The sequence below is a fragment of the Salvia splendens genome, chromosome 11 (assembly GCF_004379255.2).
Source record: "Salvia splendens isolate huo1 chromosome 11, SspV2, whole genome shotgun sequence".
Classification (NCBI taxonomy): Eukaryota; Viridiplantae; Streptophyta; class Magnoliopsida; order Lamiales; family Lamiaceae; genus Salvia; species Salvia splendens.
In genome coordinates this window covers 8,039,598-8,062,143 of record NC_056042.1, presented here as the reverse complement: position 1 = coordinate 8,062,143, position 22,546 = coordinate 8,039,598, and the positions used below count along the sequence as shown (strand labels likewise).

At 40.9% G+C, this 22,546-nt stretch overlaps 1 pseudogene; it reads left to right on the top strand.

The window, feature by feature from the left end:
- The first annotated feature begins 17,308 nt into the window (after positions 1–17,308).
- LOC121754381 lies at positions 17,309–20,039 on the top strand (annotated as a pseudogene).
- Positions 20,040–22,546: the final 2,507 nt, after the last annotated feature.

Genomic DNA, 22,546 nt, shown 5'->3' with positions numbered 1-22,546 from the left:
GGGATTAGATGGAGATGTCCTATGCCTCTTCATACCTTTCTGCTTGCAGAAAGAATCAAACTCCCCACTCAGAAACTCCAGCCCATTATCAGTTCTTAAACACTTCAAAGAACACCCTTTCTCCACCTCCACTTCCCTACACCACTCCTTGAATTTCATGAATGTCTCTGACTTTTCCTTCAAGATAAACACCCATAATTTTCTAGAAAAATCATCAATAATGGATAGAAAGTATCTACCTCCACCCAATGAAGCTGGTGTAGCTGGGCCCCACAAGTCACTGTGGGCATAGTCTAGTGGTGACCTTGAGCTGTGAATTCCTCTCCCATAGGGCAGTTTCTTACTCTTTCCGAGCACACATTGCTCACACAAACCCAACTGCTCATTGGGATTTTCCAGCTTAATCAGCTCCTTCTTGGCCAATTCTTTGATTCCATTTTCTCCCAAGTGTCCGAGTCTGAGATGCCACATTCTTAAGTCTAATACCAGATTCACAGATCCAGTAACCACACTTGCCTTTAGATAGTATAGGCTTCTCTTTCTCTCAGCCATCATAACAACATCACCATTCTTGACGATGTTCATAATCCCATCAGACAATATGCAATTATATCCTGCTGCATCCAACACTCCAATAGAGATCAAATTCCTCTTAATCTCTGGAATAAACCTCACACCAGTGAGTAACCTGATGGAGCCATCATGAAGTCTAAGCCTGATGGACCCAACTCCTCTGATTCTGCATATCTGGTCATTTCCTAACAAAACTGATCCAGCTGCATTCTTGATTTCCTCAAAATGACTTCTAGTTGGACACATGTGGAAGCTACATCCAGAATCCATGATCCATGGAAGTTCTTCCATGTCCTCAGTCACACACAGAGCCTCCGGGACCACCAACTCTTCTGCAATATCAGCATTGTTCTTGCCATTCTCTTCCTCGGCCTGCTTCTTCTTCCAAACCCAACAATTCTTCTTTATGTGGCCTGGTTTCTTGCAGTGATGGCATGATCTGGTCTCTTTCCAGTCAGCTGTCTTGTTTTTCCATGGCTTCTTCTGTGACTTTCTTTTCACATTCTTCTTGTGATCAGTAACACTCAGACTCTCAGACACCATTTCAGTGGACTTTGGATTAGATTTCTGGATTTCCTTGAGCTTTAGAGCAGAGTACACCTCTTCATATCCAATCTTGGACTCTCTACCAAGAAGTATAGCATCCTTGAAATGCTCATAACTTGGTGGCAAGGAATTCAACAACATCAGAGCCTTGTCCTCATCTTTAATCTCTTCATCAATGTTCTCAAGATCATCGATGCACTTCCCAAATTCTTCGAGCTGTTCCAACACACCTTTTCCATCAGCAATCTTGAAAGTGAGAAGTTTCTGCTTCAGGTGCAGCCGATTTGCCAAAGATTTGGCCATGTATAATGACTCCAACTTGGACCAAACTCCAGCCGCTGTCTCCTCCTTTGAAACTTCTCTGAGGACTCTGTCATTGAGGTTGAGTATCAAGGTACTATATGCCTTGTACTCTCTGTCTTGAGCCTTTGCCTTCTCCTTTTCATCAGGCTCGGGCTTCTCCCCCTCATTACTGCCTCCACCATTTAGGGTTTCCCATAAACCCTGTTGCATCAAGATTGCTTTCATCTTCAGCCTCCATAGACCAAAATCATTTCGGCCTGTGAACTTTTCAACATCAAACCTTGCTGCAGCCATTATTCAAACAGGTTGAGCGCCTTCTTGAGGACAAAGAAAGAACTCCCAAAACTTTGTGCCTTCTCGATCAATTCAGTGGGTGAAGTTCCCACAGACGGCGCCACGTTGTGAAGAACGAACCTATGGTTGTGATGATCGAAAAGGAAATTAATGAAATGACAAGATGCAAGGAAGAACACAAGCGAATTACGTGGTTCGGCGTAAGCCTACATCCACGGGCAGAATCTGGTGTGTTTCTTTATTGATCACTCGAGAGATTACAAACACAAGAGCACTCAAAACTCTCAAGAATTTACAAGATGGAAAACCCTCAACTCGCCCGAAAACTTCTTGCTTCGAGAGCTAAAAACGCACAGCTGAAAGATAACACTTCCTCTCTTGAATTCTCTCTCTATCACTTTTGATTTCTGTTGTTGTTAGTTCTGGAATGAATCGCAACTTCCTTAAGTAGTACCGATCAAGAAAAACCGCCGAACAGTTTCCTTTGCCGAACAGCTTCTTTTTCCGAACAGCTTCCTTTGCCGAACAGCTTCCTTTTGTCCGAACACCTTTTGGCGAACACCTTTTGGCGAACACCTTTTGCCGAACACCTTTTGGCGAACACCTTTTGGCGAACACCTTTTGCCGAACACCTTCTGGCGAACACCTTTTGCCGAACACCTTCTGGCGAACACCTTTTGGCGAACACCTTCTGGCGAACACCTTTTGGCGAACAGCTTCCTTTTGCCGAAAACGGTTATAACCGTTTCCAACGGCTAGTTTCTGTTTCGGTTCCCAACGGCTATTTCCTGACTTGATTCTTCCACCAGCTCAATCCGATCTTGATGAGCTCAAACACTAACAATTCAAAATAATTTTTTTGTTAGGGGTAACGTATCTCCACTGGTGATTTATATATTCCGTTGAAGATTAATGTATTGTAAAAGGGTTATTTGCCTGTAATACATGAACTTTGATTTTTTTTTTCGTATTTTCCTACAAAACTTTAAAATTTGAATACAAATACATGAACTTTTGACTTTTTTCCCGTAAATCCAAAATCAAAACATAGGGGGCATAATAAAGCTTATGTGGCAATAATAAATAATGAATTTGAAATTCCACATCAGCTACTCTTTCTTCGTTGTCCTCATGGATCTTTGTAGTTATATCCAAAAAAAATTTCAATCTTTAGTAGTGAAACATGAAACTGATAGGAGTATATAAAATAAAATTTCATGCCTTATAATAGTCATCAATTTAACGTCGTCAACGTGTTATAATTATATTGATGTATATTTGAAAGATAGTGAGAGAAGAGGTGGCGGCCGTAGACATTAATGTAGAGTCGAGGGTATGAGAGTGAAGATTTTTGGATTAATTAAATTTGTAATTAAACGAAATTAAATATATTCCGCTTAAATTAACTGATGTTAACTGCGAGAATCTGTTTAAAGCAGCTTTAACAAAAAGGGTGAACGCAGTTAACAATTATTAGTGAATGATTTGTCAAAGTTGTTAACACTCTAACAAACATTTGGGGCCTAATTTAAAGTAATAAGAATAATAAACAAACGAGTGATGCTAAATGGCCATAATGTGGTCGGCCATAAAAAGTTATTTTAGTCCATTTACATGTATAAAAAAATTAGAATTATCGATATAAACTTATATGTGTGTGAATGGACTTGTGAATTGATACTTATCTTTGAATTCCATTACGTAAAACACATTAATATCACGAATTACTGTATACGTTGAGCAACAATCAAGAAATGACAGTAGTAATAAGTTGAGCAAAAACTACGAAAGAACAACACTAACATGTTGAGTAACATATAATGAAGATGATATAAAAGTAAAATCAAATAGTATTAAACCAAAAATTTAAAAAAAAAACAATTTTTTTGTTATTTACTTAATTTATGGCTGGCCATAGTGTGGCCGCGTAGCTTTATTCTAAACAAAATTCGATTGTCCAAACACATCTACCTAGCTAGCGCTTTTTGTACTCTACGTATCCCTAGAATGGGAACTAACCTCTACGTATCCCTAGAATGGGAACTAAATTATTTCCAGATTATAATAGTATGCCTTTTATTTCACGTTTTCAACTATATTAATTACAGTGTCCTGCCAAAGAATCTCCACTTCTTTCTATTGTCAGTGTTAATGGACAATTGATACTTCTTTTTTTTGTAATGAAAGCGGGCAACGCCCGAACCAAACTATATACTACCGATCATAAGAAATTCCTAACCTATCATGTAATAACCAAATAGCAAGACCTGTAGGCGGCTGTTCAAGAACATGCATTCCTCTCTCGAAGTTGTAAGCATGGTCTGACAAGAAATCTACAGCAAAATTTCCTTCTCGATGCATGTCTCACTGATGCCGAATCAAACTCTAGCAATAAGCTACCAATCCTTCCCGCTATCGCACCACAGCTGACATTCACCTCAATAAGCTACCAACTGATACTTTGATAGATAAAATATGAGCGAAAAAGAAAAAAAAACACGGTTAAATAGTGATAGTTAAAAGAAAAATTCATATCATTAGTAGTGTTTAGTTATATTTAGTGATGCGGTCCACGAAAATTAGTCTTGTTTTTTTTCCAGTTTACCAAAATTAGTATTTGTTTTATTATGGTAAGTTTTTCGCTCTAATGAAATGACCGAGGATCGATTAGGGGGGTGAAGACCGAAGACGACGGCGAGAAGGGAGTAATCCACCTTTCCACACTTGTATGAATACACTCTACGATCCCCCCTTCATTTTAGATTGAGACTTTGGAAGTATTTTTTGGAATAGCATCCGAGTGTGCAAATACTTCTTCTCCTCCTTTCCTGTTTTTCATGATTTTTATGCTTATTTCAACTTTTCATTGGATTCAAAAGTCTTATCATTTATATTGTTTTTGTTATTTCTTACTAGAATAAGATTTGGGCTTATCAAAGATGGTAATCGAGAGAGGTATAGATAAGTTGGTAAGGCATATTGAGAGTATGAAGTAGAAAGAAATATATCTCGTATATTTTTCTCATTGATATGAAAAGATCATCTCCCTAATATTTATAGGGAGATTTGAGTCCCTTTGAGTACAACACTAAATGTGTATTGGAACTAAACTACACTAGGGACTCTACACTCTAATGAATATGGGCGGCCATTTATTATTCCTTTTTTCCAACAATTCCTTTTTCCAACACACCCCCTCAAGTTGAGCAACGGTATCTCCGATACTCAACTTGCCCAGAAATTCTTTGAAGATTTTAGGTAGACGTCACCACGGTTCCGGAACCGGCGGTTCACGGTTCGGAACCGCCGGTTCCGGTTCAATAAATTGATGAACCTGAACCGGCCCGGCCAAGGTGTGGCGGTTCCGGTTCGTGAACCGTGGAACCGCTGGTTCAAGTGAACCGTGGAACCGCCGGTGATTGGCCGGTTCCGGGCCGGTTCGGCCGGTTCGGCGGTTCGTTTTGATTTTTTTTTTTTTTTGCATTTTGTAAATTGTAATTCAAGTTTAAAATGTAAAAAAACTTGCGTAAATAACATTAGAATGAAGCGATGTACAAATGTAATTTTATTGATACAAATTACAACTTCAAAATTACAAATTACAACTTTAAAATTACAAATTACAAGTTAAAATTTACAAATTACAACATAAAAATTAGAAATTACAACTTCAAAATTATAAATTACAAAAGACTTAAAGTCTTCATTACAATTTACAAAATTACATATTCGAAATAAAGGGGAGAAAAAAGAAATAAAGGAAAAGGACTTGAGCTCAACTTAAATTTAAACTTAAATTTAAAATTTAAGTTGAAATATAAGTTGAGATGCCTACGTATCCTCAATGCTCAATTGCATTTTGGAATCAAAGTCCACGTAGTTCTCTTACCTTGCTTACCTATTTGGCTTGATCGGAAGTATTGGCGCCTACTCTTCTTCGTCGGGGAAGTAGTCTTGGTCGGGTTGTACTACTAGTTTGTCCCAATCCGGTTCTTGGTCTCTAATTTCGGCGGAGCACCAATCATCAAGTAACATGGTGGCTTCCATGTTTTGTCCGGTGAGCCTACTTCTTCGGTCGTCCAAGACGTTGCCTCCAACACTAAAGGCGGACTCGACGGCGACAGTGGAAGCCGGAACCAAAAAGATCTCCTTGGCCATTGATGCAAGGATGGGAAAATCTTTCTCGTGTGAAGACCACCAATCTAGGACGTCGATTTGTTGGGGAACGGGACCTACTTCTTCCTCATTGAATGAAAAGTGTGAGTCTAAATATAAATCTAACTCACTTACCGAATGTGCCGTCCTTCCTCCGCTGCTGAAGGCGTATAGGTCCGCCAATTGGGATTGGGTGTCGGGGTCATCAACTTGGAAGAAGCCAAAGTTCTGTGTTTGACGGGGGGTCTAGGTCGAACTTGGTGGGTAGTGTTGTACTTGACTTCGTAATCGTGAAAGAGAGACCGCAAGTCGAACTCAAAATTTCTTTGGAGGCTTGGGAGGTGGGGGAGGTTTATTTGGAATGTTTGGGCAAGGTTTATGTAGTTGTCGTCGTCGTCAGTTTGCAAAGCTCGGAGTGGTTCAAGATCAATAGAAGCTAAACTGTTGTAATAAAATTCTAAAATTTTGAAAGTACCAACTAGTTTCCACTTTGGATCCAAAACTTTGGCAAGCAAAAAAACTGTTGGGATCTCATTGAAATACTTGAGCCATTTTTCAACCATGTAATATAAAACACACATAAGCTCAAGATTGTTTGCGGAATTTTTCATTGCAGTTTTAAAACCAAATGATATGATCATGCAATGTTCTAAAACACGAACGGATGTGCAATAATACACACCCGATAACTCCATAGTTGCACTTCGAAAATTTTTGAATAATTTAAATAAACTCAGGCTTTGTTCCCAACAAGAAGATGTTAGATATAAATCATCAACAGGGTAAGTTCTATAAAAATCAACTAAATAGTCTATATGCTCCATTGTAGATTGCAACATGTCATATGTAGAGTTCCATCTAGTAGAAACGTCTAAAGTAAACTTTGTGTACCTTATTTTCTTCGAGTGGCAATACTTCTTCCACGCCTTGCCAATTTGAGGCTTCCAGTGGATCAAGGATACAGCTGTAGTAATAGGTTGAATATGTCTTTGCCATAAAGACAAAGCATCTTGTACACATAAGTTTAAAATATGACAAATACATCGTTGATGAAAATACTTACCACTTATCACCGGGGAGCAAGCCGCAATTAAATCGGATATACTTGCGGTGTTGGCGGTTGCGTTATCAAAACCAACCGAAAATATCTTGTTGCATAACTCATACTCATTCAAAACTTGAATAATTAAAGAAGCAATTGCTTGTGCGGTGTGTGGGGAAGGAAATTGTCTAAAACCAATCAAACGTTTATTTAAAGACCAACTATTGTCTATAAAATGACAAGAAATACCCATGTAAGAATTTCGTTGGAAAGAATCCGTCCACACATCGGAGCAAATATTAACTTTGTGCCCCAAGGTGGATAGACTCTTTGCAATTTCCATTTTTTTTTCAAAATACTGCCGGTTGTTAGATCTTTGAGCAGTAGAGGGGGAATTCTTTTTGCAGCAACATTAAAAGCTTGTTGCATAGTCATTTCATATTTTCTGTCATTAAAAAAATTGAACGGCAAATGTTTCATTGCCGCCCATCTTACCATGGTATCGGTAGTATTTTTGGGATCGTATTTAAATAGTGGCGTACCTGTTTGAGACGATGAGCCGGCGGGGAAGTTGATTTGGGTTTGGGATCTAGAATGCCCAAATTCCACGGGTGTTTTGCCTTCAAATGGCGTGTGAGAGTACCATATCCCCCACCGATTACAAATGGATAGACTTTATCACAATAGTTGCAATAAGCTTTGAACTCGCCTGTCTCCACGGTAGTGGTCGAATCATCAGGATTAGAAATTACCACCGGACCTTCTTGTAATGTTTGGTGAAGATGTCGGATTTCAACTTTGGAGGCATCTTCTTCTTTTGTCTCCCGGAAGGAGGAGGAGCTTCGGCCTCCTCGTCATTTTCGCCAACTTGGCCGGCGCTAGAAGGTGGGAATTGATGCGATCCATCGTCGCCTTCGTCCGATGATAGATTCACATCGTATTCGAAACGCGAATCCGAATGTGGCTCTTCGTCGCCGAGGGTGGCAAGTAACAAGGCCGCATTTTGATCTTCTTCCTCCTACGAGAATTATACACATTAAAACATATCATATAACATATTAAAACATATTAAAACTTACTAAAACATATTAAAACATATAAAACTTACTAAAACATATTAAAACTTACTAAAACATATTAAAACATATTAAAACATATTAACATATTAAAACTTACTAAAACATATTAAAACTTATAACATATAAATCAAAGGAAGGACCACGCTGAGGCATTCCACAATAGGCCATCTTGCACAATGATATAAGAAAAGGCGGTAGTCCGCACATAATCTTTTTCCGAGCAAGTATACCAAATGGTGCTCTCAAATTAAAGACTTATCATATAACGTATTAAAACATATTAAAACTTACTAAAACATATTAAAACATATAAAACTTACTAAAACATATTAAAACATATTAAAACATATTAACATATTAAAACTTACTAAAACATATTAAAACTTATAACATATAAATCAAAGGAAGGACCACGCTGAGGCATTCCACAATAGGCCATCTTGCACAAGGATATAAGAAAAGGCGGTAGTCCGCACATAATCTTTTTCCGAGCAAGTATACCAAATGGTGCTCTCAAATTAAAGACTTATCATATAACATATTAAAACATATTAAAACTTACTAACATATTAAAACTTATATCATATAACATAATAAAACATATTAAAAAACTACTAACATATTAAAACTTATTATAACATATTAACATAGTAAAACATTTAATTTAGAAGTTTAGAACTTACTTGTAATCGAAGAGCGGCTCGCCTTCCCACCTCCTCCGCAACTTGTGCTCTAGAAGGGGCACGACGACGACGAGAGTCACTTTGATCTTGGGCAATTCCCTTGCCCCGATCACCACCACGACGAGATGAAGACATGATATTATGGAAATTGGAAGTAGAGAATAGAGAGTAGTGTTTATGTGATATTAACGTAAACAAGAACAACGTGAGTAAATTATGAGCGCAAATAACGTAAACAACTTGAGAGAAAGAGGATGGAGAATAGAGAAATTGAGATTGAGAGAGAAATTCTTATCAACACAAGAATGGGGTAAGTAGAAAATGAAGATGAGGGGGTATTTATAGGGGAAAAATGTGATTAAAAAAAGAAAAAAAAAAGAAAAAATTTCAAATTTTGAAATCCGGCGGAACCGCCGGTTTACTCGTTGAACCGCCGGTTTTTGGTCAGAAACCGCCGGTTTCGTCAACGGTTTTCTGACAAAAACCGGCGGTTTCTGACCCGGTTTCTGAAAAGGCTACGTCTAGGCCGGTGGTAGCCTGAAAAGGTGTCGGAACCGGCGAACCGCCGGTTCGGAACCGCCGGTTCCGGTGAAAACCGGCGGTTCGGAACCGCCGGTTATGGTTCGCAAATTTCATGAACCTGAACCGGCCCGTCGGAACCGCCGGTTCCGGTCACGGTTCGGAACCGCCGGTTCCGGTCACGGTTCGGAACCGCCGCCGACGGTTCCGGTTCCGGTTCGGAACCGCGGTGACGGTTCCGGGCCGGTTCAGCCGGGCCGGTTCGGTTTGGTGATGTCTAATTTTAGGACTCAATGCCTTGGTTAGCATGTCTGCAAGTTGCTCCTCAGATCGGACGAATGGAAATTCAATGATGCCGCTTTCAATTTTTTCCTTGATGAAGTGACGATCAACTTCGACGTGTTTCGTTCTGTCATGTTGTACTGGGTTCTCTGAAATGCTGATTGCCGTTTTATTGTCACAGAAAAGTCAACTTTTCCGTGAAGGAGGGAAGCTGATTTCTGTTAATAACCTCCTAAGCCAAAGTATCTCCATCAGGCCACTTCTGATCCCTCGAAATTCTGCTTCTGCACTTGATAATGCCACAACTTTTTGCTTCTTGCTTCTCCAAGTGACTAGGTTTCCCCCAACAAAGGTAAAATATCCTCCAGTGGATTTTCTATCGACTGGATTGCTTGCCCAATCTGCATCGGTGTATCCATCAATTTCCAAGTCTTCCTTTTTTTTCAAGAATACCCCATAACCGATTGTCCCCTTTAAATATCTCACAGTTCTCATGACAGCATCCATATGGTCTTCCTGAGGTTGATGCATGAATTGACTGACAACTCCAACTGCATATGTGATGTCGGGTCTAGTATGAGAAAGATAGATAAGTTTACCTACTAACCGTTGATATCTTTCACGGTCTGTAGGCTTAGCTTTATCTACAATCTTCAATCCATGGTTGGATACCATTGGCGTTTCAGCAGGTTTGCAGTCCAGTAGGCCCGTTTCTGCTAACATGTCAAGAACATACTTCTTCTGTCTTAGGAATATTCCGTGCTTGGATCTCAACACTTCAATTCCTAGGAAGTACTTTAAAGCTCCCAAGTCCTTCATTTCAAACTCCCTGAAAAGATTCTCCTTTAGATTTTGGATTTCCTCGGCATCATCTCCTGTTATGATCATGTCGTCAACATAGATTATTAGACACGTCATTTTGCCGTTTCTCTTCTTTAAGAATAGTGTGTGATCTGAATGGCTTTGTTTGAAGCCATGTTTGAACATTGCCTGGCAAAATCTTCCGAACCACACTCTGGGGGATTGCTTCAACCCATAAAGAGTCTTCCTCAGTCTGCACACCTGTCCCTTTCCAAATTCTTCACAAAAACCCGGGGGACCTCCATGTAGACTTCTTTGTCTTTCTCAAGTTCTCCATGAAGAAATGCATTTGTAACATCAAACTGGTATAATGGTCATTCCTTACATGCAGCTACAGATAGAAGTGCTCTTACTGTATTCAGTTTGGCCACAGGGGAGAAAGTTTCTTCATAGTATACTCCATACACTTGAGTATATCCCTTAGCAACCAATCTTGCCTTGTATCTCTCGATTGAACCATCTGCACGTCTTTTTATGGTGAAGATCCACCGACATCCTACTGGTTTCTTTCCCGGAAGTAGAGTACATTTTTCCCACGTTTCATTTTTTATCAAGGCATCAATCTCCTTCTTCATGGCTTCCCTCCAGTGTTTGTGTTTCATTGCCTGATCGAAGGACTGCGGAATTTCTTCTTCTTCATAAAGTGCAGCTTCAAATGCCCTAGCCATTTCGGTAAGGTGTCCTTGTGTGAGATTGGCAACACTGTATCTAGATTTCCGCCCTTTCCAGTCTGGCGAGTATCTTCGAGGAGGGATGCCCCTTGTACTTCGTTGGGGCAATCTGCCGTGCCCTGTCTCTTGTTCTGTCGGTGGCTCATTTGTATCACTTCTGTTTTCCCTGTCACTGTCAGTGGTTTCAAGTAGGGTACCAATATTCGGATCAGAAGATGTTACCTCAGGATTCAAGGACTGGTCAGATAGCTTGGCAGTGTCCTGAAGCGGCATGTTATGTTCCTGTGGATTTGATTGCCCGGTGGTACTGCTAACTTCCTCTGTTGGACTGGTTTCAATGACAAGATTTTGGTTTGGTAGGGTAGTTTGGTTGTTTTCCCCCTGAACATCCTCCCCCTGAATGGTTTCTCCCCACAGAGGCAGCCAATTTAGTGCGTCACTGCTTGGATTTTCCGTCTCACTCTCCCCCTGACCACTAGATTGGCTATAGAAGTACTCACTCTCAACAAAGTCACAGTTCATAGTTACGTACATGCGATCTGTTGACGGGTCATAACATCTATAACCTTTTTGATTTTTCCCATAACCCAAGAAGACACATTTTACTGCACATGGTGAGAATTTATCACGGTCATGTTTGGGTATGTGAGCAAAAACGGAGCAACCAAAAATTTTAGGTTCGAGTGTGAGAGATGAAGGTGTCGAGTGGTGGGAAGAGAAGACTTCTAGGGGGTTTTGAAGTTTAGGATTCCCGTGGGAAGACGATTGAGGAGGTATATGGCTGTTGCGATAGCTTCTGGCCAAAAGGATTTGGGAACGTTGGACTCGATTAGGAGCGCACGGGTGATCTCAAGGATGTACCGGTTTTTTCGCTCGGCTACCCCATTTTGTTCTGGTGTATATGCACACGATGTTTGGTGGACAAGGCCGTTTTCTGTGAAGAAGGTTTTCATTCTAGAGTTCACATATTCCCTCCCATTATCGGATCTAAGGATTTGAATTTTGGAATTGTATTGAGTTTGAACAAGACTATAGAACTCAGTAAATTTTTCAAAAACTTTTGATTTTGTTTTCAAAAAATAAATCCAAGTCATCCGAGAAAAATCATCAATAAACAACAGAAAATATCGAAAACCTTGTCCCCCAGTAACCGGGGCTGGACCCCACACATCAGAGTGAACCAAAGCAAATGGGGATTTTTCCCTAGTATTGTTCAATTTGAAGGAATGTCTATGACTTTTTGCCAAAGCACATGTTTCACAATTCAAAACATGCGAAGAAGAAACTAACTCGGGGAAGAGTAGATGGAGATATCCTACAGATGGGTGCCCTAACCTGCGATGCAAGAGCCAAATTTGTCTGTCTTTTAGTCCGTGAGTTAGCATTGCAGTACTCCGTTGGGCTATCTCATCCACGTAGTACAGTCCATGTCGCTCAGTGCCACGCCCAACTATCATCCCCGTCTTGATATCCTGTAACATGCAAAAACGAGGTTGCATCAGTAATTTGCAGTTAAGGTCTTTTGTGACATGACTCACGGACAAAAGCTTGTGGGACAAAGAAGGAACATAAAGACAGTTTGAGAGGCGAAGGGTTGGTGAGATAGTGATAGTTCCTGCTCCCTCTACTTGTGCTAACTTTCCACTGGCTGTTTGGACAAAATTTTTTATGGATTGAGAAATATTGAGGAAGTCCATTGCATCAAAGGACATGGTATCGGTTGCCCCACAGTCAAAAATCCAGTGGAAGTCTTTAGGCCCTATGTGGGAGGATGACGAGTACGCAAGAGGTTGGAAAGAATTTTTACACGGAATTTTCGAATTTTCGAAAGATGGAGGCATTTTTTCTGAATTTTTGACCACTTGGGGGCTTTTATGATATTTTTGGGACATCTGGGGTATTTTTTGATATTTTTGGACAGCTGGGGTGTTATTTTGAGAGTGTATTGGAGTTTGGGGACCATTTAGCAAAGTGAGAGGTGAGTGGGGTATTTTTTTAAAGGTGCTTGGACTTGGGGGGCATTTTGCAATTTTGGAATTGAGGGTTAAAATTCCCCCATCTTTCCCACTTCACGGCAGCAGCTTCAGAAGGGGAAGGAGATCTGCTTCTAAACTGGCCTCCGGCTCTGACGGGGTAGGAGATTGGGCCGCCGGCCTTCCTCCCCTTGGCTCCCTCGTCGGTGGTGGTTAATCGGTTCTCGCCGCTCGCCCACATGATCGGTCCTCCCTTCTTCCGCCGATCGCCGCTCCCTTCTTCCGCCGCCGATGCTGATGTTCGTGGTGAGTGGAGCAGCCGCCGCTGAGATCGACTCTGCTTCAGCCGCCGCCGCTGCCGCTGCGTACGTCTTCTTCGGATTAGGGAAACGAAAGTTTGCTGTTGTTGCAGAGAGTGGCTGTGACGGAAGATGATTAGTCTCTGTGCCGAAGTTCTTCGGTGGGTAAGAATTTTGGTTTTCATTTGTGCTAGCTTTATACAAATCAATCAAATTTGAGATTGTCTCGATCAATAGCTTGAGAGTGTATATTTGGTTGACCTCCATTTGAGGTTTTGTTTTTTTGATTTCCTGCTCTGATACCATATCAAAGATGGTAATCGAGAGAGGTATAGATAAGTTGGTAAGGCATATTGAGAGTAGGAAGTAGAAAAAAATATATCTCGTATATTTTTCTCATTTATATGAAAAGATCATCTCCCTAATATTTATAGGGAGATTTGAGTCCCTTTGAGTACAACACTAAATGTGTATTGGAACTAAATTACACTAGGGACTCTGCACTCTAATGAATATGGGCGGCCATTTATTATTCCTTTTTCCAACAATTCCTTTTTCCAACAGGGCTATTTATGTCGTACATGGATTCGTAACTCTTCACGTTATACGAAGCTCACACTCGAATATTCAGTTTTTTTCACACCCTAATACTATGTGTTTATTTTCAAACTCTTCACAATCAGTAAGCCTAGCTAAATTTCTAAGGTTTTATTATTAATTAATTATAGTAGTTTGCTCTTTCCTCCTTATACCATATTGATTCAGAATTTCAGATGCTCAACTGTTTTCGCACAAAAAACAAAACTATTACCGAAACTGGTAATGGAAACGACGTAATTAAAACATCACTAGTTTTTTTTATCTAAAATATATTGGCCCATACTATTTCCTAGCTCTCTTCATCGAAAGCCCAGCCCAAATACATCCCTTGAAAATCAACCTTGGCCTTTAATTGCAACAAAATTATTTTTAGGCACTCTCGTATGCATCCATCCTACTTAAAAATTTGTTAATTTGAAGAAAATAATAGATTCTAACAGAGATTCTAATAGAGATTGATGTATTGTTTTGTCATGGTTTAACGGCGACATGCTTTATATTATATAGACATCACATATTTGAGTACAAATAATATTTATTTTATTTCTTGAAGGGATGTATTCATTTCCTTTTTGTATCTTTTGTTCTTTGTTCTTTTTAATCTCAGCCCCACGATTTTGTCATCCAACGGTTAGATTGGTGCCACGTGTCATTTAATAATGCAGATTTTCAGTTGAATAATGCACACAGACTAATAATGCACCATTATAGTGTAATAATGCAGATTTTCAGTTGAATAATGCACACCAACTAATAATGCACCATTATAGTGTAATAATACAGATCATCTGTACCGTTGATGAATGAGATCTAACGGCCGATATTAAGAAGAATAAAGGATGTAAGGGATGAATAGGAGAATAACGCTCCCCATTTCTTCAATATTTAAATTGAATTAATTAACATGTTGGAATTTGGACCACTAACATTTTTTAATGTAAGAAGCATAGTAGCTCAAGATAGGAATTAGTGAGATTGAAAGTCAAAGCCTACACCAACTCACCAAGCACGAAAAGAAAAGAAGCCTTCAATCAAAACACTAAAAATGAAAAAAAAAATGGCTCTAATAGGTGACACTTCGAGCCTACTCCAAACAAATCAATACAAACTAGCATCATCAAATCAAGCAGCAAACCTAATGAGGAACTATGGATCAAGCAACACCCACAAACCTAATGAAGAACTATGGATCAAGCCACATTTTTTTTCTCGATTTTGAATTGGGCTTAAATCGGTAGAAATTGACTTTGGAGTTTGGAAGATTGGCATAAATTATGTGTCCCTGTCAAGTGTCAAAAATGACCTCATTCATATTGCAAATTGCTCAGATTATTGATGTTTAATAGGGAGTTGTGTTGATAGTGAAGTCTTGACCTATTCATAAATCTCAATTAAGATTTTATTTCCTTTCATTGTCTTCCAATTGCTTAGAGAAAAGTTTTCCAAACATTTCAAAGGAGATCAAACTTTTTTTTTGCCTCTTTTGAAGGGAAACTCCAAATTATCTCACAACATTGAGAGATTATATTTGGGGTAATTACACCATACATACAAAATGTTTCACCATTATTTCAAATTAATACAAAAAGTATTAAGTTTGCATATTTTATACAAAAAGTTTAATTAGTGTTCCAAATTAATTAGTGCTCCTTGTAACACCGTTAGTTTTCTTAGTTTTTCCCTCCTATTCTCTCCAATCTCAAAATCATCCCTGCAAACTGGGCTGCTCCTCGCTCACCCTGCACTGCTGGCAGCGCCTCCACTGCCGCCACTCGAGCCCTGCCCCTCTCATTCCCCTCGTGTTCAGGAGGGGGCCGTCCTCGAGACGTCGAGCTCGTGGCGGATTTGGCTGAAGCAACGCGGCTACGCAGGCATATTATCTCACCGGGGTTGGCGGTGGTGATCCTGATGGAGCGTCGGCAATGCTGACACCAATAGTGGTGGCTTCTTGATCTTTGAATGCCGTTCACTACCCACGCCGGGTTGATGAGCCATAGACATGATTGGCATATTTGAACGTCATTTTCTCTATATATATGTGTGTATGTGTGTATTGTGAATTGTGATATCTATGGAGAATAAGGAATGGCTTTACATGAAAGATTTCTTCTTTGTTAGGGTGTTTGGCTACCTAGTTTTGTTTCCATAATCTTCTCAATCAGCTCTAATAAAAGAAAAGAATTATTTTGGAATGAATTATGAATAGGATGGAAAAACTAAGAAAACTAACGGTGTTACAAGGATTTGGAAGGAATACTGATTAAACTTTTTGTATAAATTATGTAAACTTAATACTTTTTGTACTAATTTGAAACAATGGTGAAACATTTTGTATATATGGTGTAATTACCCTGATTATATTCCTCAGCTCGTTGAATGACAATCATACACATGTATATAAGGCTCAATCAATTTGTTACATTTAGATATCACTATGAATTTTTTGTCATAACCATCATATTCCGGTGTATCCGATTTCAAGCTGAAATATCATCTTTAAGACCATATCCAACCATATAAAATTGATGTGGCCCAATATGTAAAAGTAGAACCATTTGGAGAGGAAACTCTTCATCGGCCCATGCCTTAAAAATTAACCTGGTCTAAGAGCAACCACAACGGCGGCCGCCCCGGCGGACGTACGACCGGCGTGCCGGACGTCCGCTCGGGGCGTCCGCCATTAGGCAGCAGTGAGGCGGACGCAGACGTGAGTTGCGGACACCGGAGTTCCGCGGCATTCCGAGGACGTCCATCGTGACGTCCGCCATTGCGGTGACACGACGGACGTCCCGATTTTTTATTTTAAAAAAACTCTATATATACGGCTCGTTGAACTTCATTTCATTCACACTACTTGTTTTAACAAGCTTCTCTCTCTCTACTTTTATTTCTTTTGAAGATAAATAGAACACTTCGATAGTGATTCCCCTGCCACGAGCGAGTCACAAACGCCGAATTTTCAGGTTAGAGTTGGGGGAAATGTAGGCGGAAGTGCACCGATATCCGGAAAGATGCCCGGAATGGCGTCGATGATGCCCCAACCCCAAATGGCAGGGATGATGCCCGGTTACTACAATATGTACCCCCTTAGTGTGGGATGATGCCCCAAATGCCCAAATGAGTGTCGCGATGACTGGGATGATACCCCAAATGCCCCAAATGCTCGGGATGAGTGCCGCGATGACGGAGATGATACCCCAAATGCCCGGGATGATGATGCCCGGGATGATGTAGGGCATGCCTGCCACTGCGGGGGGAGCAGGCAGGGGGTCCCCCAATCACCTAGGGACAATGTCTATCGCCCCTACATGGATCTATTGTCGAGTGATACCCCCCAAGAGTACTCCTCTAGAGACTTAGTTCACCGGCATCGAGACTTCTCTTTTGAGGAGTTAGGGCTATCTCCGGTCAGGGAGTCTCCCACTAAGATGCCATCGGCGACAGGGAGGACGCGGAGGCAAGGGAGAGGGAAGGGCAAGGGCAAGGGCAAGGGCACTACCTCCCACGCGTGCGGGGAACGAGGTGGGGCGGGGGTCGAGGGGAGGAAGCCGGCGGGAAAGAAAGAGGACCATCTGGAGCATAGGGGAGTGCATCGCGTTGGCGAAGGCCTGGATCAGTGTAGTCGAGGATCCCTACGTCGGGGCTAACCAGCATATCGACAGAAAGTGGTGGCGCATTAGCCGAAGCTACTCCAATTCAAACCGCCAGGTGGGAAGCCTCACGATGGAGAGCAATGTCGGAAACAGTGGGAGCGGTTGAGGAGCAGCTCAGCCGATTTGTCGCATCTACCAAAACAACCTCCGCACAGCAACCAGCGGCATGTCCGCCGATGATGTGAAGCTTCTGTCTCACCAGCAGTACCCCGACAGTGAATTAGGTTTCGGGAATTTAAATATTGGGAGGTCTATCTTGTGGTGCAGACTTCCGCCAAATTTAGTTCGGGTGTTGAAGCTGGCTGGCGAAGCGGACGAAGATCAACGCCTCCAGGGAGTACACCAGGAGTACGGTTTCCCACGAACTCCCTAACCGCCGAGGCAGAGTTCCCGACCCCTCAATCCCGCCGCCGTCGCCCGTTGGGCAAAAGTTCGCGATGCGGATGGCTAGGGAAGCACCAAAGGGTCCGGACCCAAGGTCCAATCGGCAGCTCCTTCCCAGATCGATCCCAAGCTCCCCTCACTCGCCGCATACAACAACATGATTCACTTTTAATCACCATGGAGAAGTGGCTTGCAGCGACTAGCCCCTTATACAAGTTGATGCTGAAGGATGTCATCGACAGTATGCAGCGCGATTTGGGATGCCACCCTGCCCGATTGTGACGACGGACTGGCGGCGGGGACGACGAGGAATGAGACGGGGGCCGCATTTTGTCGAAGCTTGAGGTTGTTTTTTTAAAACTATGTATTTTTTTAATAATTATGTATGTTTTTTTTAAAATAAAATGGTTGAATTTTCTCCGTATTCGTGTCGAAATTTTTAATCCGTAAATTGTTTAAATTTGGTGAATTTGTGAATTTTTATTATTGTGGGATGTCCGTCGGGATGTCCTTGGGGATGTCTGTCATTGTGCAGTGGGATGTCCTTATGACGTGGCAGTGCAGTAGAATATCCTTATGACGTGGCATAAAGTGTTTTGGGAAGTCCATCGGGATGTCCGCTGGGACATCCGTCCCATTGTGGATGCTCTATAAATGATTTTGTTGAATGTGAACCGTGTGAATTCTGATTTTCCGTGACATGTGTGTTAGATTTTTGGAGCAAGTTGTTACAATGAAAAGAGCCGCCACTATAGGACAAATTAAATTGGAAAATTGAAAGATGGGTATGAGTCAACAACTCAAAAGCCACCACTTGTTCACACGCAGCATAGTACTCTTTTTTTCAAATATATAACATGGTATAGCTCTTTGGATTCGTCACACATTGCAATTTGCACACATAAACAAAACAATGGGCAGCTTGGGAAGCAATATTATTCGAGTGAGACCATCGGAAAAGTTATAACATGCAAAGGTACATCTTCATAATTAATTATGGTTTGAATAGGATTGTAATGATCGGACTTTGCAGCGGCGGTGGCGTACGCGGCGGGGCAGCCGCTGGTGGTGGAAGAGATCCGGGTCGATCCGCCTCAGAAAATGGAGGTCCGAATCCGAGTGCTTTTCACTTCGATATGCCACACCGATCTCAGCGCTTGGAAAGGAGAGGTTCCAATTATCCATACATATAACTAACTTACTTAATTTATTATTATTCTCATTTTTTTCCTAATTAAACAATTGTTAATTTTTGAAGAGTGAAGCTCAACAAGCCTTCCCTCGGATATTGGGCCACGAAGCTTCTGGGTAAGAACTCATCGTCTCCTATACCATTTATTTTTTTCCTGCCGGAATTATTAAATATTGATGTTTGTTGTTATGCCCAAAAAAGTAGAAGTACTAGCTCATGGGATAGGACATATATGTCTAAGTCAGGTCAATTTTGTGGTGATGTAGAGTGGTGGAAAGCGTGGGAGAAGGTGTGATGACCATGTTGTCCCCATTTTCAACGGCGAATGTGAAAAATGTGTCTACTGCAAATCAAAGAAGACTACCAATTTATGCGAGAAATTCAGAGTGAATCCGATGAAAAGCACGATGGCCAACGATGGCAAGTGCCGATTTTCGACAAAAGAGGGGAAGCCCATCTCCATTTCCTCAACACTTCTACCTTCACCCAATATACAGTGGTTGATTCAGCTTGTGTGGTTAAGATTGATCGGGAAGCCTCCTTGAAGAATATGATCTCCTTAGTTGCGGAGTTTCTACTGGTAACCATCTTAATCAGAATTGATAATTTATTTAATTCATAAATATATGAATTAAATATTAATGAGATTGACTTATAAACCAGGTCTTGGTGCCGTCTGGGAATACGGCTGACCTTGAGGAAGGGTCAACTGTGGTGGTCTTTGGACTTGGAGTTGTAGGATTGGCGGTAAGTTTTTCAACTCATCACATTTTCCATTTTATGCCACATACTGAATTCATGTTTTATTACAAGATATGTGTTCATAATTTTCAATATGTATATATACTGTACTTAATTTATTCTTGTATATTATTCTATCCCGCTCAATCCAGAATACTATTTCGGTCCAACTTAAACTCATATATTTAAAGGTAAATGGTCGATTTGTCTCGCTGTTTGGATAATTTATCTGAAAATGTCTCATCGGTAACCATTATATTTTTAGAATAAAATGTCATGATTAATGCTGAATGAATTATGATCAAAAGTCAAAAGCAACGATCCTTCCCCAACATAGATATCGGACATAGATGATACACGATTTCACGTGATTTTAAAAGAGGTTTTGTGTTAAGTGAAAAGAGAAAATATGTTTTTATATATTAATGTGAGAGAATATTTTTTTCAAAAATGAAATATGACATTTTTTGAGAAATAAACTAAAAATGAAAGTGTGACATCTAATTTGAGAAGGAGAAATTAATTATCTTAATTAGTATGACATTTATGATAACCGATGAGACAAAATCAACTTTTTTCACTGCTTTAAATTAATCTAAGAGTTTATGTTTCATCGACTACAAACATATAGTAATACAAAAAATAATAGTATATTGATTAGATGAATTAAAGTCATCCAGATCTGGGTTTGATTGAATGTGTAGGTGGTAGGGGGCAAGGGTACGTGGGGCATCTAGAATTATTGGAGTGGACATCAACTCAGACAAACAAATCAGAGGCGAAGCAATCGGTATCACAGATTTTATAAATCCCAAGGATTTGGACATGCCAGTTCACCAGGTACTTGAATTAAATAAATTCAAAGCCATTCTCGTTTTCTAACAAAAGATGTATGTATTGTACTCCATGGTATTTTGTTTATTAAGGATGTTTTAATCACCAATATTAAAATAAACATTTATGCAGAAAATAAGGGAAATGACGGACGGTGGTGTGGATTAGGCCATCCACAACGCCGTTCCTATACGTTCCTATACCGTTCCTTAAACCACTATTTGAGGGCCCCATGTACTTTTTTACTCCATTCCTTAACTAAGGAACGGAACCTGCAACCCTCCGTTCCTTAACGTTTCTTAACCGTTCCTTAAATTACTATTCATTCAATTTCATTTTTTTTATTTCCAACCCAATTCAATTTAAATAAACACACTTTAAAAAACAACACACTTTATTAAAAAAACACACAACATTAAAAAAATTACAACTTAAACGTAAAAAAATAAAAAGCACACAATTAAAATCCTAAAAAAAAAGTACACAATTTTAATAATTTCATCCGCCAAAATTTGCCCAAATGTGCTAAATTAGATCATGTTGGAGTTGGGTGTGGGCACTAGAGTCGCGTGTCCTTGCACGAATAGATAACCGTTCTTGTATAGACGGATGCGCTCCACTTCGAGGCGGACTACTTGCGGTTGAGCTTCCGGGGGATTCGTCGTCGAACTAATTTCCCTCCTCGGGTCCTTCGTCTTGGACAATCATGTTGTGCAAGATTATGCACGTATACATGATGTCGACCATGTTTTCCATGAACCACGTATGAGCCGGGCTTTGATGATGTTGAAGCGCGCTTGGAGAACCCCGAACGCCCTCTCACATCCTTGCGAGCAGCCTCCTGCTTCTGCGCAAAAAGAGTCTGCTTTGGTTCGCAGACCCACTGCACGTCTTCACGAAGGTAGGCCACTTCGGGTAGATGCCATCGGCGAGATAGTACCCCATTTTATAAAGCCGGTTGTTGGCGACGAAGTTAATGCCGGCGCTTTACCATCCAAAACTTCGGTCAAAAGGTCGGACTGGTGGAGCACGTTTACGTCGTTGTTCGACCCGGGGACCCCGAAGTACGCGTGCCAGATCAAAGGCGGTAGTCGGCAACGGCCTCAAGTATAACGGTTGGGGGGGTGCCTTTGTGGCCGCTCGTGTAGGACCCCTCCACGCCACCGGGCAATTCTTCCATTGCCAGTGCATGCAATCGACGCTGCCGAGCATCCCGGGGAATCCGTGCACTGTTTCGTGAAGGTTGAGCAGGAACTGACAATCGGTCGTGCTTGGCCTTCAGAGAAATTCGTCGGTGAAGGCTGCCCGGACGCCTTGGCAGAATTTGAGCAAGCACATTCGCCCAGTGCTGTCTCCGATGTGGAGGTATTCGTCGAACATGTCGGCCGTTTGTCCAGTCGCAAGCTGGCCGATTGCTGCAGTACATTTCTGCAGCGTCGTGTGGCTGGGACGGCGACCGCGTCGAACCCTTCCTGGAAGAACTCTTCCCGGGCTGCCAAAGTATTCGCGATGTGGAAAATAACGGTTTCCCCATGCGAATTAAAAAAATTAAAATAAAAATTAAAAAAATTATAGAGCTAAATAATAAAATTAAAATATTTATAGAGTAATAAATAAATAAAATTAAAAAAAAATAAAAAAGGATATAAAAAAAACGTCCTTCATTTACCGTTGCAAAAAAAAAAAAATTTATTTATTAAATTCGATTTTTTTTTAAAAAATTGATTTATTGCGTCACCGGACGAAGCCCACTCGCGGGCAGCGAGTGGGCGCACGTGCGAAGGGAGCCGCCACGATCGCCTCGGCGCGTGGCGAACGTTCCGTTCCGGCGTTCCCTCCGCGAACGGAACCGGCACGGCATA